Raw genomic sequence first — 12,065 nt, forward strand, 5'->3', positions numbered from 1 at the left:
GAGTATTTTCTTGCCAAATGCGAGACTGTAGATGAAGTATTTTAGAATATGGAACTAACCTGAGAAATATTCATTTGGATTGTTATAGATCATTTCGATTAGGTGAACACTATTAAGTCCAATGTAACTTAAATGAAATAAACCAAACGAAATGACATTCTGGATCTGTAGATACTCACATTTCTAATCATTCTGCTTACAGAAAAACATGAAAAATTGTATTTATTTAGTTACAGTCAACTCATTTCTTTTTTAATTAATTAATTTATTTATTTATTAATTCACTTTACATCCCAATCATACCACATCCCTTTCTCCCTATTCTACCCACCTATTCTCCCCCCTCCCATCTGTGAGAATGGGGAGAACCCCCTAAAAAAACACACTAGCATATCAAGTTATACCAGGACTGAACATCTCCTCTTCCCCTGTGGTTTGGATAGGCAGCCCAGCCAGGGGGAAGTGATCAGATGCAAACAATAGCATCTACATCAGAAAGAGCCCCCATTCCCGTTACTAGTGAAACCTACATGAAGTCCCAACTGCCATTAAGCTACATCTGTGTAGGGACCTATGTACAATCCATGCAGGGTACTTGCTTGGGTGCTTCATTTAAAAGAAGCTCCTGTAAGCCCCTGGTGAGTTTGCTCTGTTGCTCTTCTTATGGAGCTTCTGTCCCTTCCAGGTCCTTCTATCCTTCCTCCCACTTTTCCACAAGACTCCTTATGCTTAGCCCAATGTTTGGCTGTGAGTCTCTGCACCTGTTTTAATCAGCTGCTGAGTAGAGCCTCTCAGAGGATAGATATGCTACGGTCCTGTCTGCAAGCATAGCCGAATATCATTAGTAGTGTGAATGGTTGGCTCTTTCTTGTTAGGTGGGTCTCAGTTTGGACAAGGCACTTGTTGGACATACCTTTAATCACTCTGTTCTATCTTTAACCCTGTACATATTATAGGCAGGGTAAATTTGGTGTCCATGTTTTTGTGGATGAGTTGGTGTTTCCTTCTCTCCACTAGGAGTATTGTGTAATTAGAGGGTATCCTCTTCAGTCTCCATGACCACTGCTATTAAGAGTCTCAGTAGAGTCAACCTGATGTTATCCCAGTATCCTACCATGTCTTAGGTCTTCAGCTTGTCACAGAAATGCTGTGAAGTAGACATTTCTGGATTATTTGAAGATTGAAGTTTGTCATGTGATGTTTTGCTACAAGCTGGGAATATAATGTTTTCAATAAGCTGGTCTGTGAGAGGGTGCCTGATGCTTTGCTGTGATCCCTCGCATGTGAGGGGTGTGACTTTGGCCAGCTGATGACATCTGTGGGTGTACTTTGAGGAGAGGATATATACAGAAACTAAGGCTGAGTGAGACAACGTTTTTTTGGATTGATATTTCTGCGCTGATATTTTTGCTACAAGACTTGACTTCACAGAGAGAAAAGTTACAGAGAGCTTCCCCAGGCAACCCAACTTGGTCTGGGGGCTTTCACTCACTTCATTTTGCTCCTCCCAGTTGGCCTTTGGATTGGACTGCTGAGATCCTGAAGACTGAGTCTGGCAATCCCCTAATGACCCATTGATTCTCAATAGCAGGTAGTAGATAAAAGAGACCTGTTCCCTATTAATCTCCTACCTAAGGTTGGGGGGGGGTGGTTGGAAGGGAGAGAAAGGTGCATAAGAATCCTAAATAAAGTAAGTTTGGTGAAAAATCTAAGACTTCAATGTCCCACCCACAGTTTCTTTACTCTGTTCAGGCCCTCTGTCATCACTGCCCCCAGCTTCTCGTGGGCCTGATTAACACTGGCATTTCTCTCTTCCTTCTCTTTCCTACCTTGTTCCTTATCTTCAAACATTTATGCTATTTATACTATTTTCCCTTATGAATGAGATGTAAGCATCTTCCCTTGGGTTCTCGTTATTATTTATTTTCTTTGGATCTGTGAATTGTGTTGTGTTCATGGCTAACGTCTGCTTATAAGTGAGTATGTACTGCAAAACCTGCACTCCCGGTGCAGGGTCCGTACCACTCCCTCCCCCAAAGTGACTCACAGACCTCGGTTCGATGCAAAAGCAAGAGGCAGTTTATTCCGATCGCGATGGGGGTCGTCCCTTCAAAGCAGGAGACGACCCTGAGCATACTAAGCACAGAGTTTTTATTCCTAAAAAATCAGGCCTTTACATTGATTAGTCAGTAGAAAAGATAACAGTAATGCGGCTGGCAGCTGTAGCGGGGAGCTCACAGCTCCAAGGGCAGTCCTCCCCTCTTCTCCCATCTCTTGGTTCTGTAGCGGGCCGCTTACAGCTTCATGGACAGTCCTCCCCTAAATTGCCTGACTTGTTCTTTCTTCTTAGCTGGCCCTTATTCAAGGTCCAGTTGTTTTTCTTTCTAATTTGGGATGGTCCCATTTCTCAGTACCATGCATGACTTTCTATTTCTTGGTTACCTTACTCAGGATGACCTTTTCTAATTCCATCAATTTGCTTGCAAATGTTATGATTCCCTTGTTTTTAATAGTATTCCACTGTGTAAGTGTATCACAGTTTCTTTATCCATTCTTTGCTTGAGGGACATCTTGCTTGTTTCCAGGTTCTGACTATACCAAATAAAGCTACTGTAAACATAGATGAGCAAGTTTCATTGTTGTATTGTAGAGCATCTTTTGGGTATACCCCCCAGAAGTGGTATAGCTGAGTGTTGATGTAGACCTATTCCCATTTTACTGAGAAAGCACTAGATTGATTTCCAAAATGATTATACAAGTTTTCACTCTCTCCAGTAATGGAGGAGTATTCCCCTTTCTCCACATCCTTGCTAGCATATCCTGTCACTTGAGGTTTTGATGTTAGCCATTCTGATGGGTATATGATGGAATCTCAGAGTCATTTTCATTTGTATTTTTTTTTGATGACTAAGGACTTTGAACATTTTCTTAGGTGCTTCTCAGACATTTGAGATTCCCTTGTTGAGAATTTTCTAACTCTATACTGCATTTTAAATTGGATTATGTTGACTCCTAGTGTTTAATTTATTGAGTTCTTTATGTATTTTGGATATTAATTCTTTGTCAGATGAGGGATAGTTGAAGATCTTTTCCTCAGTCTGTAGACTACTGTTTCATTCCCTTGGCAGTGAGTGTCCTTTGAATTGAAGATGGTTTTCAGTTTCACAAGTTCCCATTGATTAATTATTGACATCAGTGCCTGAGATGCTGGTATTTTGTTCTAGAAGTTGTCTCTTACGCCATTGAGCACAAGGCTTTTCCCTATTTTCTCTTCTAACAGGTTTAGTGTATCTGGTTTCCTGCTGAGTTATTTGATCTGCTTGGACTTGTGGTTTTTTTCAGAGTAATAAATGTTGCGAGCCGCGTGTCGTCTCGCCAGCAAGAACGCACACGGACAACAGGATCCTTCTGCAGCAGGCTTTATTACAGTCAAGCGATGAAAGGAGGAGAGACCGAGCCCCGAAGTGGCGCTGTTTATATAAGCCCTGGTTGCACCTAAGTGACGTGAAGTGACGTGTCATACCCTGATTGGCTGCTCACTCATCACCCGTCTGACGCCCGGGCTCGGGCAGTGGCTTGGCGCGCTTTCGCAACTCGCACATGCGCTCTAGAGGTTCTTTACAGTTCTGAGGGTGGATGTCAGCGCCATTAGATGGCGTCTGAATCTCAGCTCTCCACAAATAAATATGGATCTATTTGCATTTTTCTACATGTAGACATCCAGTTAGTCCAGAGCCATTTGTTGAAGATGATTGTGCCCCAGTTAGACTTATAGGCAAGGAATTACTCTGATGGTTTCTAACCTGTGTGATCCTGTGTCCTGCATGTCTCCTTATAGCACAGTAGAGCTGTAGACCATAGGTTCAATCTGCACATATTTGGAATCCTGAGTTATCCTCTCAATGGCAAGAATAGCAGAGAGTTCTGAGGGTGGTACATTGCATATCTGACAGCCTGGATACTCTTTTCTCTCTTGGGAAACCCAACTGGACACTGGCATTTCACAGTCAGCAACATAGAAGCTTGCTTGCCTTAAAGACACTGTGTTTCTGCTGCTCAGACTTTGATGGGTTCTGCCATCTTGGATTGGGATCCTGTATGATACTATTGTCCAGATTGTCTCCACATGGGGACCAGTAGAACCAGGAACTTGAGGCTGGTACCATGTCCTTGTTACCTGGGAGTTATCCTTGGGAAGGCAGAAGGAGTCTGAGGTCTGGATGTTGGAGCCCTTTGTTCCTGAAACTTGGGAGTTATGTTTGAGTAATTTGGGAGGCTAGGGATGCCTGGAACCTAGGATTGTATTTGTTTCATGGATATATTAGCCATTTGTCAGGGCCCTGGAATTGTGCCTCCTTAGCTCTCAGGATGCCTTCTCTCAACTAGGAAACGCAAACATTGCTGTTTTTCAGTCAGCAGCCAGGTTATTCACTTGGTCTGTAGTCTCTGATCTTCTGCTACTCAGATACAGTAGGATCTGGCGCACTCATCTTGATCAGTACTCTTCAAATCATTTCAATTACATTTTTTCTCCGCTAGACTTTCTAAGACCTCTAATGATTTTGATTTTAAATTCAATAATCCCTTTGTCTTCTTATCTGACTTAGCAATGGTATGATTTTAAATTCAATAACCACCCTTAACCTTCATCCTATCTGACCTAACAAATAAGTTAATCACTCCATTAGGCTTCTGCTGGGGTGAAAGAAAGCAATTTAAGTAAGATTTTATTTTAGCTCACAGTTCACAACACAGTCCATCATGACGGAAAGTCAAGGCAGCAAAATCTTGAAGTAGGTGTTTGTGTAGCATGTATAATCAGAAAGTAAAGAATGCTGCATGCACACTGCTGCTTGGATCCCTTCCCCTTTGTACACCAGAGACCAAGATCACAGCAAGGAATGGTCAATTCCCAGTGGGCTAGAATTTCTATCTCATTTAATATAATAAGGGTAATCCTCTCACTCCTGGGAATGCATGAGGTGCTTAATCAAACTGTAACACTATGAGATACTTAATCCCACATAGAAAACTCTATAGAACACTTACCTTATTTTTGTTTCACAAAAGAAGTTGAAAAAGTTTAGGTCTTCATCTATCAATATTTATGACAGTTTGGCAGCTCCTCTTGGAAAAGTGACATGATGTTCTTAAAAATTTCTTTTTTCTCTGTGTAAGAACAGATTGCAATGTAGTATCCATAGACAATGCTAAAAATAAGATAAAGATATATTGCTGCTGAACTTTTGAAGTTGGGCTGATATGTGCAAAAATTATTAATGACAAAAGGATGAAGGCAAGACCGCAAATGGCATTGGATGTTTTTGGTATATAGACCTCTGATAATTTCTTTTTTTAAGTACTGCTAAGCACTTTTGTTATTACAAGTAGTACCATCAATGCAAATTTCTTCTTGTTCATATCCCATATCTAGTTTACCATAAAATTTCATAGTCTCATAAAATAGTTAAAATTCTCTATTTCAAGACCTGGAATATTCTTAAAGAAATATAAGGTAAGCTCGGTGTGGAAGTGCACACCTGAAATCCAAGCACTAGATGCTGAGGCAAAAAGATTTAGTGTGGGATGACCCAAATAATCTATATATTCAAAGTCATGTCATTACTATGCTTAAAAGCTTTAAAATGATTTCTTATGTTACTCATAACATAAGCTAATGAGTTTGGTATAACATAATATTATGGATGATTACATTTTCTTGTTCCCACTACTATTTATTTTATATAAATTTAGTTATGCAATAGTCCAAAACCTGTACTTTAAATCATTATAAATCATTTATAATTTAAATCAAATAAAGCCTATTTCCATAAAGCTGTGCTTTCTTCACTCCTATACGCCTATGTTCCACATTTTGCTATTTTTCACATACATTTGAATCCTTATTGTCAGATATTCTTCTTCATATTGATTTTGATATAAGCTATGGTTACTGTATACTTATGCTCTTATATGCCAACTAATCACAATTGTTCATGCTTAGGATTCATTTTAAGAACTATTTATTAAGGATTTACAATTTTCTAATGAGGACAATGACATTCAATAGACATATTTTAATGACATAGATAAACAAAATATCAAATAAAATATAATATTCAGGGAAAATTTTATTAAGGAAAAATTAACTTTTTTTGCTGTGTTTCATCATATTTTAATGAAGAGTGTATTTTAAACATACATTGTAAATTTCATAAACAGCTTTCTATGAATCGAGACTGGAGTATAATGGATGATTATGGCCATTGTCTCATTGAGACTGTCCAATGATTCTTAACCTCAGTTGATTTCAAATGCTCATCTGTCCCCCCCAGAGATGGTTTCTCTGGCTACCCCGGAACTCTCTTTGTAGACTAGGCTGACGTCCAGCTCACAGAGATAAGCCTGGTTCTGCTTCCCAGGGGCTGAGATTAAAGCCATATGGAACCACACCAGCCTCTAATGCTTGTTGAGTTTATGAAGATTCTGGTGGTTAAGCTCTACAGAATACTCTGTGACTTACCAGATCGAGGGGTAATCCCTATTGATTAAAGTTCATCAGATTAAGGTCTACTCTATGGCTGTTTTTATTTATTTTTTTTTCTCAGTTACATTTTATTAACTCTGTATCCCAGCAATGTCCCAATCCCTCATTCCCTCCCAGTCCCTCCCTCCCTCCCTCATCTCCACCGTGCCCCTTTCCAAGTCCACTGATAGGGGGGACCTCCTCCCCATTCATCTGATCCTGTTTTATCAGGTATCTTCAGGACTGGCTGCAAAGCCCTCCTCTGTGGCCTAACAGGACTGCTCCTCCCTTCGGGGGTGGGGAGACCAAAGAGCCAGTCATTGAGTTCCTGTTAGAAATAGTCCCTGTTCCCCTCACTTTGGGAAACCAATTGGTTACTGAGCTACCACAGGCTACATCTGAGTGGAGGTTCTAGGTTATATCCATACATGGTCCTTGGTTGAATGTCAGTCTCAGAAAAGACCCTGTGCCCAGATATATTTGGTCCTTGTGGAGCTCCTATCCTTTCCCCATCAGACTAACTCCCCTTCTTTCTTATGATTCCCTGTACTCTGCCAAAGGTTTGGTCATGAGTCTTTGCTTTGAAAACACTGCTAGTTAGAGTCTTTCAGATGTGCTCAGTAGAATCCTGTCATACATTCAATGCACATCCCATCTGTCTTTCTAAATGAGGATTGATCATCTTACCCCATGTCCGCTCAATTGATTATCATTTTTAGGTGTATAGATTTCATTATGTTTATCATATCTTATAGGTCTATATAAGTGAGTATATCCCATGTTTGTCTTTCTCCTTCTGGGATATTTCACTCAGAATGATCTTTTCTAGATCCCACCATTTGCCTGCAAATTTCATGATTTCCTCCTTTTTGATTACTGAGTAGTATTCCATTGTATAAAAATACCACAATTTCTGTACCCATTCCACCGTTGATGGACATCTGGGTTGTTTCCAGGTTCTGGCTATTACAAATAGAGTTGCTATAAACATGGTTGAGCAAGTGTCTTTTTTGTGTACTTGAACAAACTTTGGGTATATACCTAGCAGTGGTATAGCTGGGTCTGGAGGAAGCACTATTCCTATTTGTCTTAGAAAGCGCCAGATAGCTTTCCAGAGTGGTTGTACCAGTTTACATTCCCACCAGCAGTGGAGGAGGGTTCCCCTTTCTCCACAACCTCTCCAGCATGTGTTATCGCTTGAGTTTTTCATCTTGGCCATTCTGATGGGTGTAAGGTGATATCTCAGGGTCGTTTTGATTTGCATTTCCCTGATGGCTAATGAGGATGAGCATTTCTTTAAGTGTTTTTCTGCCATTCGATATTCCTCTAAAGAGAATTCTCTGTTTAGCTCTGTTCCCCATTTTTTAATTGGATTACTTGGTTTGCTGCTTTTCAGCTTCTTTAGTTCTTTGCATATACTGGATATTAGTCCTCTGTCAGATAAAGGGTTAGTGAAGATTCTTTCCCAATCTGTAGGCAGTCGTTTTGTTTTGATGACGGTATCCTTTGCTTTATAGAAACTTTTCAGTTTCATGAGGTCCCATTTATTGATTGTTGCTCTTAGAGCCTGTGCTGTTGGTGTTCTGTTCAGGAAGTTGTCTCCTGTGCCAATGAGTTCTAGGCTGTTCCCCACTTTTTTTTCCAATAGATTTAGGGTATCTGGTTTTATGTTGAGGTCCTTGATCCACTTTGACTTTAGTTTTGTGCAGGGTGAAGAATAAGGATCTATTTTCATTTTTCTGCATGTAGACATCCAGTTGGTCCAGCACCATTTGTTGCAGATGCTGTCTTTTTTCCATTGAATGGAATTGGCTTCTTTGTCGAATATCGAGTATTCATAGGTGTGTGGATTTATTTCTGGGTCTTCTATGTGGTTCCATTGATCCTCCTTTCTGTTTCTATGCCAATACCATGCAGTTTTTATTACTGTTGCCCTGTAGTACAGCTTGAGATCAGGAATGGAGATACCTCCAGATGATCTGTTGTTGTACAAGATCGTTTTGGAGATTCTGGGTTTTTTGTTTCTCCATATGAAGCTGAGAATCTTTTTTTCAAGGTCTGTAAAGAATTGAGTTGGTATTTTGATGGGAATTGCATTGAATCTGTAGATTGCTGTAGATTTTGGCAGGATGGCCATTTTCACAATGTTAATCCTACCAATCCATGAGCACAGGAGATCTTTCCATCTTCTGATATCTTCTTCGATTTCTTTCTTCAGAGACTTGAAGGTTTTCTCAAACAGGTCTTTCACTTGCTTGGTTAGAGTCACACCAAGGTACTTTATGTTATTAGTTGCTATTGTGAAGGGTGTTGTTTCCCTAATTTCTTTCTCAGCCTTTTTGTCTTTGGTAAATAGGAGGGCTTCTGATTTGTTTGAGTTGATTTTGTATCCTGCCACTTTGCTGAAGGTTTTTATCAGCTGAAGGAGTTCCCTGGTTGAATTTTTGGGGTCGCTCATGTATACTATCATATCATCTGCAAATAGTGACACTTTGACCTCTTCCTTTCCAATTTGTATCCCCTTGATCTCCTTTAGTTGTCTTATTGCTCTGGCTAGGACTTCAAGTACTATGTTGAAGAGATATGGGGACAATGGACAGCCTTGTCTTGTCCCTGATTTCAGTGGGATTGATTTAAGTTTCTCTCCATTGAGTTTGATGTTAGCTATAGGCTTGCTATATATTGCCTTTACTATGTTTAGGTATGTGCCTTGTATCCCTGATCTCTCCAAGACTTTAAACATGAATGGGTGTTGGACTTTGTCAAATGCTTTTTCGCCATCTAAGGAGATGATCATGTGGTTTTTCTCCTTCAGTTTGTTTATGAAGTGGATTACATTGATGGATTTCCGTATGTTGAACCACCCTTGCATGCCTGGGATGAAGCCTACTTGGTCATGGTGGATGATATCTTTGATGTGTTCTTGGATTCGGTTTGCAAGTATTTTATTGAGTATTTTTGCGTCAGTGTTCATAAGAGAGATAGGCCTAAAGTTCTCTTTTTTTGTTGGGTCTTTGTGTGGTTTAGGTATTAAGGTGACTGTGGCTTCATAGAACAAGTTTGGTAGTGTTCCTTCTGTTTCTATTTTGTGGAATAGCTTGAGGAGAATTGGAGTTAGCACTTCTTTGAAGGTCTTGTAGAATTCTGCGCTGAAGCCATCTGGTCCAGGGCTTTTTTTGGAGGGGAGACTGTTAATGACTGCTTCGATTTCCTTGGGAGATATAGGGCTATTCAGTCTTTCTACCTGATCTTGACTTAGTTTTGGTAGATGGAATCTTTCAAGAAAATTATCCATTTCATTTAGATTCTCAAATTTTGTGGCATATAGGCTTTTGTAGTATGACCTAATAATTGTTTGGATTTCCTCAATGTCTGTGGTTATGTCCCCATTTTCATTTCTGATTTTGCTGATCTGGATAGTTTCTCTCTGCTTTTTAGTTAGTTTGGCTAAGGGTTTGTCTATCTTGTTGATTTTCTCAAAGAACCAGCTTTTTGTTTCATTGATTCTTTGGATAGTTTTATTTGTTTCTAGTTGATTGATTTCAGCCCTTAGTTTGATTATTTCCAGCCGTCTGCTCCTCTTGGGTGTATCTGCTTCTTTTTTTTCTAGGGTTTTCAGTTGGGCCATTAAGTTGTTTGTATGTGATGTTACGAATTTCTTCTTGCAGGCATTTAGTGCTATAAATTTTCCTCTGAGCACTGCTTTCAATGTGTCCCATAAATTTGGGTATGTTGTGTCTTCCTTTTCATTGAATTCTAGGAAGTCTTTAATTTCTTTCTTTATTTCTTCCTTAACCCAGCTGTCATTGAGTAGTAAGTTGTTCAGTTTCCATGTGTGTGTCGGCTTTTTGTTGTTTTTGTTGTTGTTGAGGTCGAGCTTTAGTCCATGGTGGTCAGATAGTATACAAGGAATTATTTCAATCCTTTTGTATCTGTTGAGGCTTGCTTTGTGGCCCACTATATGGTCTATTTTGGAAAAGGTTCCATGCAGTGCTGAAAAGAAGGTGTACTCTTTTGAGTTTGGGTGAAATGATCTGTAGACGTCTATTAGGTCCATTTGATTTAGGGATTCTGTGAGTGCTTTTATTTCCCTATTTGGTGTCTTTCTAGTTGATCTGTCCCTTGGTGAGAGTGGAGTGTTGAAGTCTCTCACTATTAAGGTATTAGGATCAATGTATAATTTAAGCTTTAATAATGTTTCATTTACGAATGTCGGTGCTCTTGTATTTGGGGCATAGATATTCAAGATTGTGATGTCCTCTTGGTGGATTTTTCCTTTGATGAGAATATAGTGGCCCTCCTTATCTTTTTTTATTAACTTGGGTTGAAAGTCTATTTTATTAGATATTAGGATGGCTACTCCAGCTTGTTTTCTGGAACCGTTTGCTTGAAAAACAGTTTTCCAGCCCTTTACTCTGAGGTAGTGTTTGTCTTTGTTGCATAGGTGTGTTTCTTGGATGCAACAGAATGTTGGATCCTGTTTCCTTAACCATTCTGTTAGCCTGTGTCTTTTTATTGGTGAGTTGAGTCCATTGATATTGATAGATAATAGTGACCAATGCATGTTAGTTCCTTTTGTAATGGAGTCGATGATCTAACCCTGTTTCATTGCTTGTTTTCTTTTCATTTTTGTTGGGACATTATCTGTATGCCCTGTTTTCTTGGGTGAATTTGTTTTCATTGGATTGGAGTTTTCCTTCTAGTATCTTCTGTAGGGATGGTTTGCTGTGTAGATATTGTGTAAATTTAGTTTTGTCATGGAATATTTTGTTTTCTCCATCTATGTTGATTGAAAGCTTTGCAGGGTATAGTAGTCTGGGTTGACATTTGTGATCTCTTAGAGTCTCCATGATACTTGCCCAGGCCTTTCTGGCTTTCATAGTTTCTGATGAGAAGTCTGGCGTGATTCTGATAGGTCTACCTTCATATGTTACTTGGCCTTTTTCCCTTGCTGCTTTTAATATCTTTTCTTTGTTCTGTAGATTTAGTGTTTTGACTATGATGTGACGTGATGTGTTTCTTTTCTGGTCTAGTCTATTTGGAGTTCTGTAGGCCTCTTGTATATTTATGGACATCTCTTTCTTTAAGTTGGGAAAATTTTCTTCTATGATTTTCTTGAAAATATTTTCTGGACCTTGGAGTCTGGAGTCTTCTTTTTCGTGAATTCCTATTATTCTTAGATTTTGTCTTTTCATAGCATCCTTGATTTCTTGGATATTTTGTGATTGGAACTTTTCTGATTTTACTTTTTCTTTGAGAGAAGTATCCATTTCTGCAAGTGTGTCTTCAGCTCCAGAGATTCTCTCTTCCATCTCTTGTATTCTGTTGGTGATGCTTACTTTTGTGGTTCCTGATCTTTTCTCCAAGTTCTCCAGCTCAAGGGGTTTTCTCATTTTGTGTTTTCTTTATTGATTCTAATTCTGTTTTCATGCCTTGCACCATTTCTTTCATGTGTTTGAATTTGCATTCCTGTCTCTCTACGATGGCCTCTATTTCTTTTTTCATTTCCTTCTTATATGCCACTAATTTTTCCTCTACT

Source organism: Meriones unguiculatus, chromosome X, assembly GCF_030254825.1.
Source record: "Meriones unguiculatus strain TT.TT164.6M chromosome X, Bangor_MerUng_6.1, whole genome shotgun sequence".
In the NCBI taxonomy this organism is placed as follows: Eukaryota; Metazoa; Chordata; class Mammalia; order Rodentia; family Muridae; genus Meriones; species Meriones unguiculatus.